Here is a 10,532-nt window from a genome sequence, read left to right as displayed (position 1 = left end):
TTCAGAGTAGCAGCCGTGTTAGTCTGTTTTTGCAAAAAGAAAAGGAGTACTTGTGGCACCTTAGAGACTAACCAATGTATGCATCCTCACGAAAGCTTATGCTCAAATAAATTGGTTAGTCTCTAAGGTGCCACTAGTACTCCTTTTCTTTTTAGTAGAAGATGTTGCTGGCCTCCTCATAATTTACAGGGTTTACTGTCACATTATCCTACATGCATATAATTATTGCTTCTCTAATCTAATGTCCTGCTGAGCTGATATTCCTCACTTGGATTAGAAATTCCTTTTGATCCCTCGCTTAGCCCTTCAGATATAACTTCTCCTTTTTGTCACATCACCAAATCTTTCTTTCTTTCTTTCTTTCTTTTTCTTTCTCATGTATTTCTGCTATCTGGGTGAACTAAACAATACAATTTGCTGACAAAAACAGTTGTGCATTACTGTAATATTTACTCAGAACATGTTAGTCTACAGGACCTTAGTTTAAAATGTGCTTTAAAATTATTTCATCAGTGTGTTGGTGAAGATTATAAAATCACATCTCTAAAAAAATCCTTGCACAGATTTTTAGATGCACAATCATCTTTAGCCTTAAATGCTTGGATCTTCAGACATACCGTTTTTTAAATAAATCCTTCAAAAGACCACCCTTATCTAAAATACACATTTTAATTACTATAGTAAAAAAAACTTGCTTCCAAAGTTTTCCTGTCCTTTCTCTCCATCCCTTTCTCCCTTTATCCCCCCTCCTCCCGCCCCCCATTGAAGAAAGCCCTTAAAGGGACAATACCCCTTTCCTTCAAATCCTTCAAAAGACCACCCTTATCTAAAATACACATTTTAATTACTATAGTAAAATAATGTTCTTTTAGGGTCCAATCCTGCATCACTAGAGTCAATGGGAACTTTGCAATTTACTTCAATGGGCTAGGATCAGACCTTTAGTTTATATGTGTATATACAAGACTAGCTCATCCCAAGATATGGGCCCTCACTCCAAAAACTTAAAAATCACTAATATTTTTTAAAAAATCGTATTAGATCATGTAGATTGCTAGGGTCCGCATTATCATAATCTAGATCTGGCATTTCTTCCATGCTACTAAACAACTCTGTCCAACCCTCTTCCCATTTTGTCTTCAAACGCCTGTGGGCGGTTGGGGGCATGATTTTTCAGCATGTCTGGAAAGGAAATAAATCTAGGCCCTGATCCAGCAAGGCACTTAAGCATGTGCTTAACTTTAGTGGAACTACTCAGATACTTAAATGCTTTGCTCAGTTGGGATCCTGTGCTCTAATGACCCATGTCTGAGAGTTGAGGGGTATGTGTGGAGAATACCCTGCCAGCAGTTCCCTCTTCCAGAATCAAAGCAGCTCCATGTCAAGCCCCTCTGAGACAGCATTTGTGGCAATACAACACAGCGGAAGGAGGAGTTTCCTGGTAACCCTGGCCCAAACCACTTTAGTCTTTAAAAGTCAAAAGTGACAACTTGAATTCCAGCTGGAAGATACAGACGGCCAGTGCAGCTCAGAGTGCTGGTGTCACGTGCTTCCTATGAAAAGTGCTATTTAATAAGCAGCTTGTGCATTCCAGGCTCGCTACAGCTTCTGAATGGGCTCAAGGTGTAGCCTTACAGCAACCTAATCCTGGCAGGATAGTCACAACCAAGCACATCTAGGTCTATGTCTGAGACAAAGAGTTGCATTCACCTTACCAGGACATATGGAAAAACCCAGCCTGTAAGAAAAATTGACACAAGCGTCCCAGGAAGGCAGCTGGGAAACAGACAAAATCAGTTTTATTTCTCTCTAAATAAAATTTTTCTTTAAATCACCTCCCACAAAATTTTTCACATTTGCCACGTTTTGTCCTAGTTTGGACAAAATTGTTTTCAAAAACACCCCCCACCCACCTCCAGGAAAGGATTCCCATTTTCCAGCCAGTTCTAAATAAGGGCTCTCAGTTTGTAAAGGTGATTCGCAAATAACATCCTTGACTAGAGGGGCTGATATAATTCTTGCCAATTCTTTCAGTTACTTCCCTCTACCTACTAGCAATATCTTTGCCTTGTCTGGATTGAGCCTGCATCAACTAGATCTCCTGTAGATCCTGGGTCATCCATTCTATTACACCACCAGCACCAGGTATCATCCACATGCTGCAGACAACATAGCCCATATCTCCTTATCACTCTTTCTAGTGTTGATGCCAGTTCTGTGCTTAATCCACTAGCCCATTGTCTCTCATCTTATTTCTCACTCATTCTGATATGACGCCCTCACATGCTGACCCTATTAAACTTGTATTACTCTGTCCTTGGACCACTGCTTTTCTTCTCTAGCCCACATGGCTTGCGGGGGAGGAAGGGTGATTTGGGACCTGAGTAATCTCAAATGGGAAGTCTCTGTTCTTTGGGCTGAGGGAGCCAGGAAGGAAAGGGCAGTGAAGCCCTGCTTAGAAACAGCTTATACACCCTCAAAGTACATTCTTTAATACTGATCCCTTTTAAACAGTTGTGTGGCACAAGGATTTTATTCAGTACGTAACATTTAGGAGCCTGTGTGAAGATGGAGGGCCAGACCCAGAAGCTAGGCCTGCCAATTTGCACCAGCTGCAGATGTGCTCACAACAGTCTAGTGGTGTGCGGTGCTTACTGTGCTCAGACTGCTCTCTCAAGAGCTACTTTTCTATTGTTGCTGGCAAAATGTTTATTTTCCTCCAGTTTATTTTCCTCCAGTGCCACAATTACAAACAAATTGAATTTTTTCATGGCTCAATAAGCCTACAATTTGCAGCTTTCAGCTTGTAGATTTGTTTGTCAACAGGGTGGATGTTATGATGTTCTCTCTCTGATTACAAAAAGTCCACAGGCATCAGAGTTCAGCAAAGACACAGCACAAGAGGAAGAGAAGTTAGTTGTCATCCTTCCAAGAGTTGTTACAATTTTCAAGATGCTCAGAGCTCTTGAAAGGAAGAAAGCAAGAAAGGAAAGCAAAATCTACATACAGCCACTCCCAGCCAGTGGAAAACACAAAGCCCCATGCTAGACTCTCCCAATGGGAGCCTCTCCATTGACTTCAATGGGCTTTGGATCAGGCCCAAAGCCCATTTCACAGTAGGACTAGGAAATCTACCACAAGAACAAAATATTGGCTTTCCCAAGCTCAAATGGAAATTCCATAGCCAAACCTCAGAACAACTATTACCAAGAGACCGGAAAGTCTTTTAGCAACTATAGCAGCGTGTTCTGCATACTCATTAAGAGCAGACCCCTCTAGCCCAGCCTATAAGGAATATATTTCTGAGGAAGGCCAAATAGGTTATATGTTACAGAGATCATGCAGTAGCAAACCACTGTATCTATCACAGGTATTAAGAAGGCCCTTATTGCCATAATATCTGATTGCCTCATAATCCTTAATGTATTTATAGTCCTGTCAGGTAGGGAAGTGCTATTATCCCCATTTTGCAGATGGGGAACTGAGGTATGGAGAGAGTGAGGTGCAGATTCTGAAAGGTATTTAGGCTTCTAACTGGAGATCGTTACCATTCCACTATCATAACACTGAAATCCATGGAAGTTAGGAGCCTAAACACCTTTGAGGAGCTGGGTTAAGCGATTTGCCCAAGGTCACACAGGACGCATGTGGAGAAAGGAATTGAACACAGCTCTTTTGAATTCTAAACTAGCACCTTAACCAACCTTCCTCTCTTTATAAGAAAAGCTTCAACTGAGGCACAGCAGCTGAGATCTGGAAAGATCGGGGGAGAAGAAGCACTCAGCATGAGAAAGGGAGGCGGAGGAAAAGGCTAGAAAGGGGGCATTGAACTGGTGTTAGAGAAAACCCTTGAGGAGAGGGTTCGGAACCAGAAAAAGTCTTTATCGGAAGAGGTCCTGGGACTAGAGAGTCAGGGCAGTGTTGAGTCTGAGAGTGAACAGCGGGTCCTAATGTCAGCATCCAGTAGTAGAGGGAGGGCCTGGGTCCTCCCTATGGTGATAACTATATCAACAAGCTGAAGGCTGGGTGGACAAGAAGAGAAAGCCATAGCCCAATGAAGGTGAAGGTACTGGTCAGTCTAGGCAGGGAAGCCTGCATTAATGGGTGAAGGGCTACTGAGCCTCACGAGGACAGTAAGAAGGTGTTGTTTTGAATGTCATACCCTCTAAGGTGGCATTTTGAACCTTAGCCAGAGGGCTAAGTCACCTCAGCACAACAAAACCAACATGGGAGACCATCAGTCAGGAAGGAAGCAAACTGAGGCAGACTGGTGAGTGGAGCGGACAGAACCTACTTATACCAACTATTAAGACTGTCTTAGAAAAGTCTCAAGGCCTGATTCTGGGCTCTGCTGTGGCCCCCTTTTGAATGGCTTAGTCATTATAATAGGGCTTCACAGCCAGCTTAACTGTCTCTCAGAGACTACCCCAAGTGCAGAGGTAGTGCAGGGCCAGTGTAGGTGACCCTATGCTTCACCCCCCACCATGAACTCTTTAGCTTAGGAGCATGCCTGGGGTGAGTCGGGGTGGGGGGAAGAGAGGGAATGCTATGCTGCAGTTAAGTTTGCACTGTGGATCAGCCGCCATAAGTCAGAGTAGCCCTCTGGAGAGGGCTGGCCTCCCAAAAAGCAAGACCAGTATTGTGATTCCTTGGCTTTCCAAAAAGGAAGTGAAGAGGCAATCTCTGCAGACCAGAAATGACCATTCACATCACTACACTAACCAGCATTAGTGGTAGTGTCAGGACTCATCAGATGTTATGACCTTTTGCGATAGCTCCCTTTGCATCTTTTACACAATGTCTCGCTAAGTGTGTTGCCAAGAAATTCATTCCCTCAAGCAGGGAGGATTTCACAGTGGAAGGAAATCTGAAGGAGTTTAAATCCTCTTAATTCCAGAGAGATCTGGGTATTAAACTGAGTCAAAAATTCCATTTCTGGGAAATCAGTTTCAAAAGAAGATACCAAACTATTTCAGATTATTGCCAGCAAATATCATACTTCAAACAAAGAACATAACCAATGTTTTAAAGTCTAAAAGAGGAAGAGATCATTGTTTCCGCTCTCAAAACTGTCATTGGTGCTAAATCTGAAACATTTTTATACAGAGCTAAATCTCCCAAGACAAACAGCCTAAAAGCTGTAGCCGTTGTTGGGCTATAGGGAAAGCTACCAATAATGGAACATTGTGAAATATTTTCTATGTGTGGTTGAGCTAGTTAGTAAGAGGGAAGGATTTTCTGTTTATCTACAGCTCCCAGAACATGCAAAGTATAAACATTTTGTTTTTCATATTTTAGATGTAAGGCTTCTTATACACTAGTATGGTATCTTGCCAGTTCACACGAATATCTCACCCACCATTTCAACAGCACACATCACCTAGATCATGCTGTTAATTTTTAAGCAGAATGTTACCTTGACTTCAATGCAGAGTTCAGTTTAAAAGCTGATGGCATGATATGGCCTGTCCATTTACAGACCTGAACCGACAAAGACTTAAGCGCATGCTTAGCTATAAGTACATAGTGGTTCCATTGAGTACTTTAAGTTAAGCACATGCATAAGTCTTTGCAGGATCAGATGCTGGGGCCTAAAGCAAAGCCCTTCTGAAGAAACGTGACTCTTTCCACTGACTTCAGTAGGTTTTGGATCAAGTCCTTACATTATTTATTGCTTGATCATAGCGAAAGTCAAATGACAAATTACACTGACTTTGATTGACCTGCATATTCAGATCTCCGTATACATCCTAAATTACCAATAGTGACATCTACTAGAAAGTAGGAATTCTTTTATGGTAGGCCAAATTCTGTCCTCTTGTCCACTAATGCAACCTCACAGACTTTAGGGGGCTGCCCAGTGTAACCAAATGTCAGAATTTGGCCTAGTCTATTTTTTGATGGACTCAATAATTGTACTGTTATTTTAGCAGCTTCCAGCACTGTCTGCAAGAAGATAGTACAAGCATGTGCAAATGATTTTGTTAATCTATACGTTTACCGTGGAATCAGGATCATGCTTGGGCCTAGGTAAACTAATGCAGCTATTTCAGGGACCCGGTTATAACCTGATCATGGTTAAAATCTGGTTCTGTTTCATAGTGTAGACAGGATGCACACTATATTTTAAACATGTCCCCAAAACATACTGTCCCTTTGGACTGTCAGGTATATGGTTAAGGTCCAGTCTACACTACAAAATGCTACAATGGTAGAGGATAATAGGATTGTAACAGCATTCCTAAATATGGTTGTATATGGTACAGATGGGCTCCGGTATTTAAACACAGTGATATTCTAACACAGGTTCTCTGACCAGTTGAGATTGGAATCTTTACTGAGAACTGTGCTAGTCAAATCATGCTATAAACTAATCTATCTTAGAGACACCTGACCGTACCCCTTTCCTCCCAGAAGTGCGCTGTATGTTGGGGGCTGGGAGAGGTGTACTGTAGGAGCTGCTACAGGGCTCAATACTGCCCAAGGATCCTCCATATCAGGGAAGATTTAGATTTCTGACTCTGCCAGCTTTATGCTGATGGACTGGCACGAAGCAGCCAAAACAGAGACCAGGATCTGATCCTGTATGTTTGCTTACCAGTATAAACACCACAGCTTGTTTTTCCTCTCATGTTCATGCTGAAGTATAATATGTTTAGTGCTCATTGGTTTTGGTTTTTTGGAGAGCCTCATGCACATGCTTCTGCTCTCAGAAGTGATTGTACGGCTAATGGGGCAGAAAACATACAAGGGGTTACTGTTTCATCTTGATTTTAGAAGAATTGGATTCACAACATTCACTAGCCATAACTAATGAGATTTAGAACTGATTCCCTGCACACTTCACACCATAGTTTGTCCCAGAGACTCATGCTTTGGAGATTCAAACCTAATGGGCCATCAAGACCTTCATTCCAACCTCAGAGTCATCTTCTAACAGACCCCTTAGTGGCAATGGGAAAAATGAAAAGCCTAGTCACATTAGTGCAAAAATGCTAAAATCACTTTCAGACCTGATCACCCCTTCTCTTGGGGGCTTGTTAAGCAAAGCACCTTGAACTACCAAAGGACAATTCTCTAAAGCAGAGGTTCTCAAACTTCATTGCACCGCGACCCCCTTCTGACAACAAATATTACTACACAACTACAGAAGGGGGGACTGAAGTCTGAGCCTACCCTAGTCCTGCCACCCTGGGTGGTGGGGGCCAAGCCGAAGCCCAAGGGCTTCAGCCCCAGGCTAGGGCCTGTAACCTGAGTTCCACTGCCCAGGGCTGAAGTTCTCAGGCTTCGGCCCCAGACCCAAGCAAGTCCAAGTCAGCCCTGTAACCCTATTAAAATGGGGTCACCACCCACTTTGGGATCCTGATCCATCGTTTGAGAACCGCTGCTCTAAAGATATACTGTAAGGGACTAGCTGGGTAATGGGCTACAGTCTAGAGCCTTTCACATCTAAGTGCAGGGCAATGTATTGGCTGAGTCTCTTTCCACAACTGCTTCATGGAATGTCAGACCTGCTCAGATGTGTCTGACAATGTTGCTTTTTAGTGACTTCAGCCTAATGATGACATATACCCTAATGCTACTGCAGCCAATAGGGTTTCTTCTTTAGCTCAGGTGGAGTAGGCCTGTGTTTCTGGAGCAGAAGGACCTGAGTAGCACACCGGATATCACAATTTATACAGCTTAGCTAGCTGATATCTGTTGTTTGCAGCAATGTATTTATATCTGATAAATGGTTGCCAATTGATAAATTCTTGTGAGCCTGAGATATTCAGCGATCAGCTTTCTGTGACTGGGGAGAATAAATAATGTAGTGGCGCAATGTGCCTTGTACCGCTGCCCTCTACAAGATGCAGTCTCAAAGATATGAGTCTGCTGCCTTTCACTGGCTGCACCAAGGACATAAATTCTTCAGCTCCAACAGCAAATGGATTAGTTAAGTCTTTTATATGGGATTTATCTGCCAACCAGGGTTTTTTGGTCAAGGATTAATTACAACTGCTTCAAACCTAGCTCAGGGCAGAAGAAGAGACCAAGTTATCACATCTGATGGCTCTTTGGTGGCTTATATGAGCTGGATTGCTGGTCTCAGTCCAGTTTCTAGTGGAGAAGAGCCCACATTACAAAAACCACCAGCACAGTTGATGCTATTCACCACACTGTCTGGCGGTCTCAGCAGAGAAGCAAGGACCGAATGGGCATGGCAACTGGATTACTCACGGGTCTGTCTGTGTTTTGTGCAGCAAGAAGAAAGGCCTGTCCCTGGATGGGAGAGAGAGACATCAAGAGGTCATTTTATTGAGTGCTGCAGGTCCTCAAGCTTAAGAACATAAGAATGGCCATACTGGGTCAGACCAAAGGTCCATCTCGCCCAGTATCGTGTCTTCCGACAGTGGCCAATGCCAGGTGCCCTAGAGGGAATGAACAAAACAGGTAATCATCAAGTGATCCATCTTGTCACCCAGTCCCAGCTTCTGGCAAACAGAGGCTAGGGACACCATCCCTGCCCATCCTGGCTAATAGTCATTGATGGACCTATCCTCCATGAATTTACCTAGTTCTTTTTGGAACCCTGTTATAGTCTTGGCCTTCACAACATCCTCTGCCAAGGAGTTCGACAGGTTGACTGTGCATTGTGTGAAAAAATACTTCCTTTTGTTTGTTTTAAACTTGCTGCCTATTAATTTCATTTGGTGGCCCCTAGTTCTTGTGTTATGAGGAGTAAATAACACTTCCTTATTTACTTTCTCCAAGCCAGTCATGATTTTATAGACCTCTATCTTATCCCCCCCTTAGTCATCTCTTTTCCAAGCTGAAAAGTCCCAGCCTTATTAATCTCTCCTCATACAGAAGCTGTTCCATACCCCTAATCATTTTTGTTGCCCTTTTCTGAACCTTTTCCAATTCCAATATATCTGTTTTGAGATGGGGCGGCCACATCCACACGCAGTATTCAAGATGTGGGCGTACCATGGATTTATATAGAGGCAACATGATATTTTCTGTCTTATTAGTTGGACAGCTTGGACCTCCTTTGGGTAATGCTGGGTATGTCTCTCCCTGTTTGGACAGGGACAGTATAAGAACAGACCCTTAGTCTGCCAGCATAGGGGAAAGGGAAGAAAGTTGTGATGACATATACATTTCTGTGTACTAGAAGAATAAGAATGTTTCTAATGTGGGAGTATAAGGTTTACAATGTCCTTAAATGTTCATTTCCTTGGGTCAAGTGCTTTCCTTTTTGTGATAGGGTGCTTACCCCCACACTAGCCCCAGAGGGGATAATATAGGAAAGAGAAGCCAATTAGTCATAAACTGCACCTGGAGGGGAACTAGGCCACAGGGAGGCTTAATTGGGGATGAAGTTCACATGAGCAGAAACAAGCAGGACTTCCATGAAGCTAGGGCACTGGCAAGAGAGAAGGAGGATCTGCAGTCACATTCCCTGCTATGGAGTTATAGCCTATAATAGGCAGTGTAGAAAGTGGTCTGGGGAAGGAGCAGTAAGGGCTGGTAAGGGAGAGTAAAGACCTGAGCTGCTGGGTTGAGGGTCCCTGGATTGGAAGCCAGTTTAGCGAGCAGGGCTGGGTTCCCCTAAAAGCCACTGCAGGAGTGGCACACAAGGGGCAGCCTATTTGAGGGCTGCTGGGGATAATTTTCAAGGGGGCGTTGCTAATATCCTGGAAGGAGGGGAGTGGAACTTCAATGTGACTTGGCCAAATGGCTAAGCCACAAAAGAGAGGCGCTGCAGCTCCTGACTAGCGAGAGAGAGAGGCCACAGAGCGAGTGACTGAGGCAATGGGCTGAGTGATTGCAGGATGGGGTGCAGACAGAAGTGAGGTAGTTCCCCAGCTGTGTCATGAGGAGGTGCCACTGAGCAATGAGTAGCTGACCCCATTATCTGTCACCTCCTTTACAAAAGGGTAAGTACATTGTCACCTAGCAACCTTAACTGTTTCTTTTTTAAATGAATTTTTTTTTTGCATTCATATGCTATCTCTTTAAGGTACTTCTCTGGCCCCCACTTCTGTAATATCTGAGTTCCTCAGTTTGTACTATAGTAATTATCCCCATTTTACAGATGGGGAACTGAGGCATAGAGAGACTAAGGATAAAATTACCAAAAGTGATTTAGGCATCTGAGTCCCATTTTCACATGTGCATTAGGTACTTGCTTAGGAATAGTGAGATGCAGGCTCCTACATGCCCAAATCACTGTTGAAAATGGAATGTAAGCTCTCAAATCACTTAAACACTCTTTTGAAATTTTCCCCCCTACGTCACTTGCCCAAGATCACCCAGGAAGTCTGTTGCAGAACAAGGACCTGAATCTTGATTTTTCTGAGTTCCAGTCTAGCCCCATAACTGCTAGACCATCCTATGCCCCATAGTACTAAAATAGCATTGCCTGGATTTTGCATTGAGCTCTTACCTGCAGATTTGTTTTCCTTTTAAATTAACTTTGAACTCTTTACTAGATCCAAAACTATGGAGAATGACAACTGGCAAAACATATACCCTAGCCCATGAAG

The sequence above is a fragment of the Caretta caretta genome, chromosome 6 (assembly GCF_965140235.1).
Source record: "Caretta caretta isolate rCarCar2 chromosome 6, rCarCar1.hap1, whole genome shotgun sequence".
NCBI classification, from domain to species: domain Eukaryota; kingdom Metazoa; phylum Chordata; order Testudines; family Cheloniidae; genus Caretta; species Caretta caretta.
The sequence above is the reverse complement of the archived record's forward strand: the minus strand, read 5'-3'. Positions refer to the sequence as shown.